Source organism: Lissotriton helveticus, chromosome 12 (genome assembly GCF_964261635.1).
Source record: "Lissotriton helveticus chromosome 12, aLisHel1.1, whole genome shotgun sequence".
Classification (NCBI taxonomy): domain Eukaryota; kingdom Metazoa; phylum Chordata; class Amphibia; order Caudata; family Salamandridae; genus Lissotriton; species Lissotriton helveticus.
In genome coordinates this window covers 177,485,398-177,497,825 of record NC_136073.1, presented here as the reverse complement: position 1 = coordinate 177,497,825, position 12,428 = coordinate 177,485,398, and the positions used below count along the sequence as shown (strand labels likewise).

The window sequence follows — 12,428 nt, the reverse complement described above, 5'->3', positions numbered from 1 at the left end:
ACAGTATGTCTTGCAGGCAGCGACCTAAAAACTAAATCGAAGCCGCAGAGCCAACAGCTGAAGGGGGCAGAGCCAAAGCTCACTTTCTATGTGCTAATCTTTAAAATACGAGGTGCTTAAACTACAAGTAACATGAGGTTTTTCAGACAGATAAAGCGGTCTGTAATGGTACTTAATAATGCATATCCTCGTGGAGGAGCCAAGATGGCGATCGGAACAGTCGCATAAACGCCTCGCTCCGAGATCCCTTCCTCCCCGCCGCCTATCCTGTCTTTAATCCTGATCGGGGTGTTCCGAATTCGGTTACCTGGGAAGAGCCTTCACTTACCGTCTTTTTACGGGGCTCTGGCGTGCAGTGGTTTCTGCGTTCTGCCCTTGTAGCCTTGCTGGCCTTCCCGGCCCTGACGCCGGGGCCTCGAGTGCTGTGTCTGCCCGGAGGTGTTCGGAGTGCCGGCGGCCCGGAACCGCTGAAGAAACCCGATGGTGGGAGCCTGAGAGCCGCGAGCCGGAAGCGCCGGAGCGGACCCACCCCCGATGGTGGGCCACCCCGCATGCCTGATTGCCTGCCGGCCCGAAGAAGAGAAGCCGCGTTGTCCGGCACCCCTCGGGTGAGAAGCCCACTCCTGTTGATTGTCCCGCCTGGGATCCGGTGCAGGGCTCCCCCGAGTGTTGTGGGGAGCACGCCCGTTCTTCTGGTGACTCTCCTTTCTCCGCCGAGCGCCATCCGCCGCGGATCGGCTGTGTGTCCTGGGGCCTCCGGCACTCCTGGTGGGCTTGGAGGCGGATGCGACAATGGCGGCGGGCGATATGCTCAAGATGGCGGATGGCCCATCGGAGTGTCTTCCTCCTGGAGACAGGGTCGTTGCTGCATTTGCTCTCCCCAGACCTCGTTTGATTCGGGCGGCCCCTACACGGAGTGCTGTCTTGTTCGCCCTGGGTGCTCTGCGGATCGACCTGTCCTTGCACTGCCGGGACTTGGAGTTGCGGATCGCCGCCATGGTTGTTCAGCCATTTTGTGACGCGGTGTCGTCTCCCCGAGTTGGTATTGTTGAGACTTCTCCGACTGCTGTGCTGGGATATCCGGCTGGGTGTTCGATTCCATGGGATCAAGTGGACCCGGTGCCGATGCTGCAGTATTTCCTACATCCTGATTTCTTTGCTTTGTGCTGGACAGCCCGTACTTTGTGCTTGGCCACGTGGATCTTTGGGTTACTTTTGCATTCTGACTGCTGCCGAGTTTTCCTGGCTGCTTCTTGTTCGCCGAGACGGTGTTCCGTGAAGATCCCACTTGCTTTCCCTGACTGGTATGGACCCACTGTATCATGCTGTTTCCTGGCCGTGGCGGGGTCTGGCAGCTCTGCTTTTCATAGAAGTGGACAGGGGTGATCGTGCCTGGGTGCCTGCGGGACTTTTGTTTTGTTAATTGGCATCTCCGTGCCTCATCATTTGGACAGTTCCTGTCTTCATCCTTTATGTAGGCTTTTCTCAGTATCCTTTTTTGACCTCGACTAGTGATCCGTTATTGCGGGTGGGGTGGTGTAATGTATTTCGATCGCTGGCTCCCCTCCTCTCTTCTCTCCTCTCCTTCTCTTCCCTCCTTTTCCTCTCCTTTCATCCCATTCTCTTTTTTCCCTTCGTTATTATTCTCTTTCTCTTTCTTCTTTATTTCGGGTGACTCTGGGCGACAGGCACGCTGTTTAGTGGGGTAGGCCATAGCCATTACAGTGATGTAGGGTGGGGGGGTGTTTGTTATTTTAGTTTGTTTTCTTCTATGGTCCCTTCTTTGCTTTCTTTCTAGGGGGTGGGCTATGTCCCTTTGTTCTTTCTCCTTCGTTTCGTAAGTGTCTGCACTTTCTCCTTTTTCGGGGCGGGAGGGCGGTCTATGTGGTGACCCATTTACTTGTTTGCTACGATTTGTCCTTTATTTTTGAACCTTTGATGGGCATTGGATGTCTCTGGGCTTTGCTCTACTGTGGTTATTTGATTGCGTAGGGGGCTGCATCCCTCTCGTCCCCCCCCTCTTTTTCTGAGTATGTTGCATGACACATGGGTAGATATGGCTTCTGCCTCCTCTATACATCATAAAATGAAACCTTTCTTATCGTGGCGCTTACTGTGTAACGATTTCATTACACGTCTATCCTGTATTCATCCTACCGTACACATTGATGTTGTTCCTTTTTGACTCTCCTGATTTTGCGGCCGGCCCTTGTGGTTGTAGGCCTGCGCTTGTACTAATACCTGTCTCTCAATAAAGGTTTTTAAAAAAAAAAAAAAAAAAAAAAATAATGCATATCCTCAAAAAAAATTGAAAACACACAGTCCTTAAAACAGAAACTCAATCTTTCAGTCGGCTCCTCCAGCCAAGCATTTGTATGGCTGAGGATTTGAGCGATTTATTAATAATCCTAATACAAACCGAAAAGTTAGATTATTTAATTCTGTTTTTAACACTTCAATTATCAGACTTTTGAGAAAAACGTCTTTTGTTTTCAGGGAGCACAAATCCAGTCTGCATTGGTTTCACGCTCTGCAAAAGAAACATTTTTTCATTTTATTAAATGGTTTAGATAGTGTGATTTTATATCAGAAATTAGACACATTACATTAATAGACTACTCAAATGCTGTTTTTTTGATCAATCACGAAAAAAGCTACCAATAGTAGATGGCATGACAAGACAGATGACAAGCATGGATTTAGCATGGCCATCAAATTAAATTAATACACTTCATAGCGTAGGTCATGAAACAAGACAGTTAAATAATGCAACACTTTTTAAATTTCTCGCTATAATGAAGTTTTTTACCCTCAGATACATTCCCCCTGAAGAAGTGCTAAACCAGCACGAAATGCATTGGGGTTTTATTCTAGTATGGAATAACACATTGGAGTAGCTATTGACTTATATTCTTCAATTATATTGTGTATATCAAAACGTCACCAACATATGAAGAAATATGTAAAACTGAGACCGTTTTGACCACTGTTTGGATTATACCAATTAAAAATTACAATCGCTAAACACCTGAAGTTCAATTGAACATTCATTTATTAATGCACTGCCGTGCATTTAGAGTGCCCAGGGACAGCCCTTACCTCCCGTAAGGCTTTTCAGTTTGTGACATTATTGTGCACCTCTGTTCCAGAAGGTGATCTCCCGGAGCACCTATACATTACTAACTCCTGACTTTTGGTTTACAATTTCATTTGGGAGTGCAGTGGTTAACACTTCTATAATTTCGATGACAAGACAGATGACAACCATGGATTTAGCATGGCCATCAAATTACATTAATACACTTCATAGCGTAGGTCATGAAACAAGACAGTTAAATAATGCAACACTTTTTTAATGTCTCGCTGTAATGAAGTATGAAAGTAGCAGTCCTGATAAACTTACACTTGGACCACAAAACAATTTAGAAAGTGACTGCTGTTCCATGACTGGTGTGGTAACACTGGAAGAGCAAACGGGCAGTGAAACTTCATGTGATAGGCCAATTTTCAGAGGAAGATAAAAATGCAGGGTATACACTCCTAAACCTACCACTTAAAATGGTTAAGAGTAGCACAACAGAAAAATGGAAAATGAAGAGATCCTAAACAATCAAGATGGTTGTCTGACCTTGGAAAATAAGGGGCTTGACAGATTACAGTCCTGGACAGAATGAAAGACACCAATGCATCTGGATCTCCTTGGCAGACTATGGAATCTTGGCAATTCTACAATTAGACGCCTTGGATAACTGGCTCCAAAGACAGAAGTTGGGCAGGGCGTGGGATTGACATATCCACATGGTGGAAGCATAACAGTTCACTTAGTTGCTGCTGTGATCTGAGCCCATCTGGTAAAGCGAGCACAGTCATTCATCCATCCGTGGTTGGTAAATTGAACACTTAAATTCTGTAATGGTAATATATCTTTTATCTGCAGCTCTTAGACTCTGAAAGAAATATGATGTGAAGTACTATACCATTTTTTTTATGATCTTGAGGCAACATCACACTTACGATATTTAAGTATGTCTGACACTGAACCGATTTACCCAGCTTTTTCTGACTGTCTTTAAGAGACTGGAGACAGATTCCTAAAAAAAAAAAAAAAGAGATAAGTGATAGTGAAGACTTGCAGGTTGCAATGAAGCTGGTGAAGATGAAATAGTGGAGTGCAGGTGATGATGAATGGGGTGGGGGTCTGGGAGGGAGTAACAGTTAAAAATGTAAATATGCAGGAGGGTGATTCAATCGTTTTCCATTGCTGTACCCAGATGATGGTGGATCCCTGGGTGCTGCTAGTGTCATGTAATTTCAAACAGCAAGATTTCAAATGACATCCTTGATAGCAATTTTACTGAAAATTAGGTAAGAGGCCATGGCCTACTCCTCTTTCTGTGAAAAAAAAAAACTATAGAGGGTGACACCAGGCTATTGCTGCACCAAAGATACAATAATATATACTGTGAAGTTGGAGGGCTGTTCGACATTTTACAGGACCGATTTCATATTCACTTTTTTTTATTGGCATATTGATAAATCGTTCCTAGGTACACGTAAGGTGCAGAATTTGCAACAGTGTAAACGGATTACTGTCCTGCTTTTGTGCAAATAGTGACAACATTCAGGATACATCTGCAAACATGCTCAGCCAACAGAACTCAAACAGGATCAAAACCTGAACCAGTTGCCTACATATAGGCCCTACATAACTAGATCATAATAAATCTCATGTATGTAGAGTTAGAGCAAGAAGAATAAAGCAGGAGAAGATTTATATGCACGGACTACGAGGTCCATGGTTGCACTCGCTAGGTGAAGCAGGCTCAAAATGTCTGCTAGACCGTGCCGGACAGGTTTACAGAAGTGTTCCTTTGGGGTGGCAGATTGTTAAATTTGGGTGTTGATGGCCATTAAGAATGGCTCCCAGTAGAGTATCATTTCAGGCCTGCTTTTGTTTCCGGTAAGGCAAGAGTTGCATTTGACTCTGCCTTAGCATGGGTATACAGGTCTACATCGTGCCAAGTCAGGGGCAGAACAATGTCTCTCGTTTATGGCATATGTTGGTTGACGAGGGCCATGGTCATGTCTATGAACTTTGTGGTGGATTTACGAACCTAGGTTCTCGTCATAAGCCCTAGAAGACAATTATGGGGTGGCCTGATCTTTTTTCTGCGTCCACTCCTACAATTGGGTAGTTAAATCATACTACCAGAGCCCTATAACCCTGCAGTACCAGACCATGTGTCCAAAGATGGTCCTACCTTATTTGCAACAGGGACATGAAATGGGCATCTGGGGGCACATAACTTAAAGACACGCAGGCATGTTCTATGGAGAAAATTTAAATGGATGAGCTTGAGGCAGGCATTTATCGAACTGTGCCGTACATACTGCAGGGCCCCGAGTTCATTCAGTTTCTGTGATTCACCCAAATCTTCCTACTACTTAGCTCTCAGCGAGGTCAAGGTTTTCCGTTTGGTGGATCTTACAACCTTGTAGGCTAGCGTGAAGAAATGTCTGCAATTTCCCAATGTCCACAACGTCTGCATGAGTTCATCAATTGGCAACTCCTCCCCATGTGCCTCGGCTCTGGTCAGAGTAGCGTGAATTAACAACTGCCCACGAGGGAAGATCATGTATTTGATCTAATTTGTCAAAGGGCATAAGGTGTCCGGAGTCATACAACTGGTCCCAGGATGCTTGTTTCCAGTCCAGGGAGGACTTCACCTGGCAGATCAGGCTTGACAGTTCCCATGGGGAGCAGGTTCAAGACTGATTTGCATATGGCTGTGTCCAAACTGGAATAGCATGGTGAGCAAAACAAAATTATGGATTTAGGCCAAGATCACTGTACTGGAAGTGAACGTTTGGCATTGTTCAGCATTCCGTACATCAATTGTTCTTTTTGCATTTGTCAATACGAATGGGCAGGTATGCCCACACATGGGCCCGATGCTCATCATGCCACTGGAGTCAAACTAGCCGGGCTGATATGGGGAAATAAACAGAATCTAGTCCCAGGATGCTTGTTTTCGGTCCAGCGGGGACAAGGCCTGGCAGTTCAGGTTGGACTGTTCTCATGGGTAGTAGGGTCAATACTGATTTTGCATATGGCTGGGTCCAACCTGGTATGGCATGGTGAGCAAAAAAACGATGGCTTTAGGCCTAGATGTCTTTACTGGGGGTGAATGTTTGATACTGTTCAGCATTCTCTCCATCAATTGTTCTTTTTGCATTTGTTACCCCGAGTGGGACTGACATGCCCAGATGTGGGTCCGGTGCTCACCATACCACTGGAGTCAAGCCAGCCTGGCTGATGAGGGGTGATACCCCAAAAGCGGTCCCCGGATTCTTGTTTCCGTCCAATGAGGACCTTGCCTGGCACTTCGGCCTCAACTGTTACCATGGGAGCAGCATCAAGACTGATTTGCATATGGCTGGGTCCAAACTGAATGGCATGGTGAGCAAAAAAACAATGGATTTAGACCCAGATCCTTGTACTGTAAGTGAATGTTTGACATTGTTCAGCATTTCATCCTTCGACTGATCTTTTTGCAGTGTTCTTCCACAAGGCACTGTATGGACAAAATGATTTATCTGTCACTAGACATCAGGCACCGTCTTTTTTGGTGGTTGGATGCCAAGAATCTATTCAAGGGGTTATGATTGCAGCCAGAGTCCATTTTGGTTCTAGCTATGGATACCAGCAAGCTTGGTTGAGGAGTGTCTCTTCTATACAAGACCTTCAGGTCAAGTGGTCTTTCCTGGAGAATTGCTAATTATTTAACTGGAGAGAGCTAATCACACTTTTCCGAGCTTTGATGTTTTTTTCAATATCACCTGTTTGAATAGAATGGGTTAGTCAAGATGGACTGCACAGTCGCGGTTTCTTACATCGATCATCAAGGGAGCACGCATTCCAGATCTCTTAATGCCATTGCAGCCCAGTTGGGCAGTTGTCCGGAGAACTTGATGAATGTGTCAGTGGTTTACATCAGTGTAACCGACAATGTGACAGCCAACAGTCTGAGCAGGAGTTTTCCAACCTCGCAGTAGGTCACATTATCCATGCGGATTTTTCAAGTCGTATTGGGAAACCTTTTCTGGATCTGTACGCAAAGCAAGACAATGCCCAACTTCACAGGTTCTGATCCAGTTTTCAAGAAAAAGGAGTCTGGGGAGTGGAAGTGTTAGTGTTGAAATGGCTAAAGCATCAAATCAACGCCTTCCCATTCATTCAGAGGGCTCTCTTCAAACTACAGCAGTGGAAGGGGACCGGATTCTGGTTCTGCTATACTAGCCACAGATATTGTGGTCTCCTATTCTGTAACTCCCGGCCCTTCTTTCTTCGTGGGTACTTCCAAAGTTTTCTACTCCTCTTAAACCTTCGGCACTGTCCTTCCGAGTCCAACTCACTCTATCAGCTTGCAGGTTCAGAAGTCAGGTCTCCTAACAGAGGGTCTATTCTTTACCTTTTTAGAGGTAATTCAGAACTCTAGAGACCTTCTACCTTAAAATCTTACTCAAAGCATGGAAGTCTTTCGACAAGTGGTGTTCTTCACATAATCTTTTAGCAACTGTTTGTGACCCGTCTAATGTTTTGGAACTCAACAGTTAACTACAAAAGCTTTCAGGAATCTTCTGCACCATTTTCTCTGGTGAGTTCTTTAATCTCTAGCCTGTTTTAAAACTTTTCAGCTGTGAGATCGCTGAGCAATTCTCTTTCTTTTGCATGGTATCTTCCTGCTGTTTTACAGGCTTTACAGTCTCATCTTTTCAAACCCTTGAATAATGTATCTTTCTTATAAGGTCATTTTCCTGGCGGATATCACTTCAACGAGGAGGTTTGGGGATGAAGAACCTTGAAGTGTTGTCCTCCCTTTATTCAGCTTATGGAAGATGGGGTCATCTTAAGACCGGATCCTACTTTTGATCCAATGATTCAGTCTTATGTAGATCTCAAAAGAAAATTCTCAGTTCCTTTTGCCCTTCTTAATCTAGTGCAGAAGAACAATTGTTAAACACACTTTATGTTAAAAGAGCTCTTTTCATTTATGTAAACAGGTCTCAACAATACAGGAAAAATGTCTCATTCTTTGTGACATTCGGGCAGTCTGGGAGGGGGAAAAAGGCGACTAATATGATTCTCAGTAGATGGATTAAATCTAAGATGGTTGTTGCCTTTGCAGGGCAATACAGGAGATCTTCCAGTTCAGCGAAGATCCGTGAACAGTCACTTCTTGGGCAGAATTTCAGGGAGTATCAAACCAGGAAATGTGGAGGGCTACTACCTGTGTTTGGAGCATATTTCTGTTTATCATTAATGCCTTAATAATATTTCTAATTTGCATCCGAGTTTGGGTACAGATATTTTGAGCTCTGCTTTATACTTTGCTGTGTTTCCACCTGTTTTGGGCATGCATTAAACCTGGGTGGTTGCAAACTTATGATTGTTCATTCTTTTCATTTGTTGGTAGTTTCTCAAAGGACTTCGACTTTCAAATACCTAATTTTGCAATGACTGGGACGAGAACGAGGGACATAGGGGGCCACGATTACCTCCCGGGAATTTTCATTACCCGTAGTCCATCATGTTCTCATTAGTCATTACATGCCAATTATTCAACCACCTTTATTTCAGTCTTTTGACATGACCTTAGACATATACAGAAGGCGCCAGGTGTGCCAGCCTGCTTTATTGCACCTAGGTGAGGTTGGTGGGGTAAGCCTTTTTTGTTCCTGTCATGAGGTGTCAACCAGTGCTGGAATTGGAGAATTATGAAATTGGGAACCCATAAATTAAGGGGCAAGGTGTGGCAGAGGAAAGGTGGTTGGGTCCTGAGGGGTGGAAGTTGAAAAGCAGAGCCGGACAGTCAACTTATTTTAAAAGCAAATCTGCGGCATAGAAACTGGCAAGAAGGACATATGTGACAGTAAATCTTTTTTTTTCCCCTCAGGTTTATGATATGCGTTTGTTCTCATGTAATTCCTGTAACAACGCTGCTGTAACTTTGTAACCATGTTCTGAAGCATGTTCTGAATGTTTTGCCTAATCACAGTTCTGACTCATTAAATAGCATAGAGAATGAATGTGCCCGATACAAAGCACACTGTGCAAAATGCAGATCACCGATGTATGTCTTATTTAGATAGTTAAGTGAGCTTATGCTTTTGACAGAGTTTTTTTGTTACTTACAGTTCATAAGTTGCAAGCCTTCTAATATAGTATTTATTTACCTCCACCAACTAGCTACATGCAAACTGTAAATCATGGGCTTTGATTTGTATTGTTTTTTTGTTCAATCTGATGTTATTCTCAGATTGTAAAGAAAGGTTCCTTTGGAAAGTAATAAAGACATAGTACAGATAACCAAAATCACTGTGTTACGTTTTATATTCTGACTGTATGTTTCTCCGACAATTTACTCTTAACATATGATGCCTATTAGTATGGAGGATATGAGATTCCTACACCTTATAACACTCCTTTTCTTATCTATCATTTCTTGTACATTGATTTACACACTTGTATGAATTATTGTGCCTCTGTGTGCGATTTGTATTCACAATTGCATATGAAAGCACCTTGAAAATGTTGAGTTCAGAATGTCAGATTACAAAAACGTATTGTGTTTAATTTAATAGACTATAATGTTGCTCTATCTACGACTCTGAGCCACGTATATGGTTCACATTACAACTGTCTTGCCTCTTAGGTCTGTAAAGATTCTGGTTTAATAACTCTCACTTTTAATATGTACTTCTCATGTAGTACTATAATGTGACATATAAATGTGAACGCTTCCACGCGTTTAAGAAATGCACTTTTCTGAATTTTGAAGAGACTATCATAGTTTACCTGATGTTTGTTGTATGATTAATATACCAAACATTGTCAGTGATCGACTACTGCACTGGCCATAGGAACCAAGATAGAACATTGGCTCGGCTCGCCTCGCCTTGTTAATTTGTTGGCTCACCCACCTCCATCGCTCCCATCTCCACTTCTTAAACTTCAAAACTTACCAAGTTTGACATTGACTGCGCTCAATGTCTCCAGCAGACTTTGCACCTCCTCGGACTTCAGTTTCCCCGCCATGGTGACGCAAGTAGCCCTGCGACAACAGCGAAAACGGACTACAGCTACAGCAGTCCAACATTGAAGTAGGACGACGCTACTTTATCATCCCATGAGTTGACCTAAGTAATACCACGGAAGTAAGACTAATCAGAAATCATGGCTATAAAAGAAAAGCAAGTGTATTCAGAAGCTAACATTGTGGCTCAGCAGTTAGAGCATCACCGGCTCAAAATGAAATGCACTTGTTTTACTAACGTCTTATGTACTATAAATTACGGAGGTCCGCGTTTTTTTCCTTCACTTCCGCCCTCGGGCACTGTAGGCTCTGATTGGCCTACATTTTCGCTGCTCTCATTGGATGCAGTTCTGGCAGGCCGTAGCTTGTGAGGGCCGATCCGATTGGCTTTACTTCTGATCGCTTGTAGTGCTTCTCTGTGGGCATGGACCAGCTGAGTTCGACATTTCTGAATCCCGGTTCCACCCACACTTTCAAAAGTGCCCCAGTGTAACCGAGTGTCTTTTTGCAGTTTTTATGTAGCGCGAACTCGACTGGAACGTACTAGAGTGCTTTACATTAAGTTACATTACATAAGGACACATTTATGTTTTTGTAGCCACGGGGAGATTAAGTGATTTGTTGCACAGAATCATAGGATGTTGCGGCTACGTGAGACTTGGACAACCTGGTTCCACAGCTTTAAAGTTGGCAGCTCTAGCCGTTATTAGGATGACCAACTGGCATTGGTGCAAATTCACAACAGTGTAAAAATTCAGGACATAGGGTAAACATTCAGGACAGAAGGTCAGAATTCAGGACAAAAATTAGGGACAAAGGTAAGATTTTCAGACACATCAGAGGAGGTCGCACAATAATATGAAGTGTCGCGCTCTAGCTCTGCGTTGCAGCGCGATGACGCGGCACATCAGAATTAGAGCGCGAACGTTGTGCGCATGCGCGATAGTGCGAGGTGCGTCAGAAGCGACCGGTGCGCTACGGCAGTAAGACGGCCGGCGCTCTTCTGTTGTTATTCCTGAAATTTATAATAAACCTGTTCCCAACCTCACACCCTGCCTTGGTGTCCTCATTAGGGTGTGAAGCCCAATCTTCACAGTGGCGACGAGGAGTGGGATTTCCCACAAGCACCATCCCCGAAAATATAAAGGAGAAAAAAAACGACAGCGACGCCTGGACTTGCACCAACGGTCAGCGGTCACCGGGGATACACTGCGAGGGCACACGCAGGTTGAAAGGAGGTGGCAAATACGGCAGAAATCACAGAAAGAGCGCGGCAGAGGTGCACAGGAACAGGCCACGCCACACCACGTGCCCTAGAGCCTAGAAACGAGGCGATCTGAGGAGAATCACGGTAAGAGGGTGGCAGCGCCCCCACTAAGGCCCTGGCAGAAAGGGAGACAGTGGTGCGGGGGGTGGAAGAGAACCCCATCCCAACACATCACAAGGCAGGAGCGCCAGCACACCAGGCAGCCCCAAGAGCCAGGGAGAAGGTCCGGATCAAGGCTGGAACATCAGTGCGCCAGGCAGCCCCAGGAGCCAGGCAGAAGAACCGGGAGGACAGGCCAGGATGAGCAACCAGGCAACCTCGCTCACGGCACCGATTCCGTTTCTGCCCAAGCCAGGTGAACTCCAGATGAAATGGGAGGACTGGAGGGAATATTTCAAAAACTACCTCGAAGCCGTGGAAGATGAAAATGGGGAGGCGTTTACCAGCGCGAGGAAAAGACGGATACTCCTACATAATCTTGGCCCGAAGGGATAAGAGTGTTCACGAACATTGTGCCTGCAACTCGGCAAGCAGGGGACGATGACGTCTTCAAGCATGCATGAGAAGATCTCGACAATCACTACCGCCCAGCAGTGTGTGTCTCCATTGATCGCTTCAACTTCCAACAGAGGAAGCAAGACGAAGGAGAATCCATAGACGACTACGTCGCGGCATTGAGACGACTGGCGCTCACTTGTAAATATGGACAACTCCAAGATGACTTCATTAAGGATCAAATAGTGATGCACACCACCAACACATCGGTGCAAGATAAGTTGTGGGCACACGGAGAAGCAACACTTAAGGTGGTAATCGCGATGGTAAAGAAAGCGGAGCTCTCAAAGCGTTGCGCCGAAGCAGCAAAAAGGGAAAACGCTCAAAGGATCATGGTCAACAAAGTGAATGATGCTGAGTCCCCAGGCGGACACAGACTGACGCCCGGGGACGGGAGAAGAATGAACAAATGGTCAGGAAAGCCAGGACAAACTGGGAAACAGTCCATGGAGAGCAAGTCCACGTGCTATAGATGCGGAAGTGCAGCACATGCTGCCCAGGACAAAAGA

At 45.1% G+C, this 12,428-nt stretch overlaps 1 long non-coding RNA gene across 1 annotated transcript; it reads right to left on the bottom strand.

Moving 5' to 3' along the window:
- Nucleotides 1-2,325: 2,325 nt before the first annotated feature.
- On the bottom strand, nt 2,326-10,354 carry LOC144798544 (uncharacterized). Its single transcript, XR_013603562.1, has 3 exons — nt 10,027-10,354; nt 4,015-4,091; nt 2,326-2,530 (listed from the first exon to the last, which is right to left on the bottom strand). It is a non-coding gene; the product is annotated as an uncharacterized LOC144798544 (long non-coding RNA).
- Between the last annotated feature and the right edge of the window lie 2,074 nt (nt 10,355-12,428).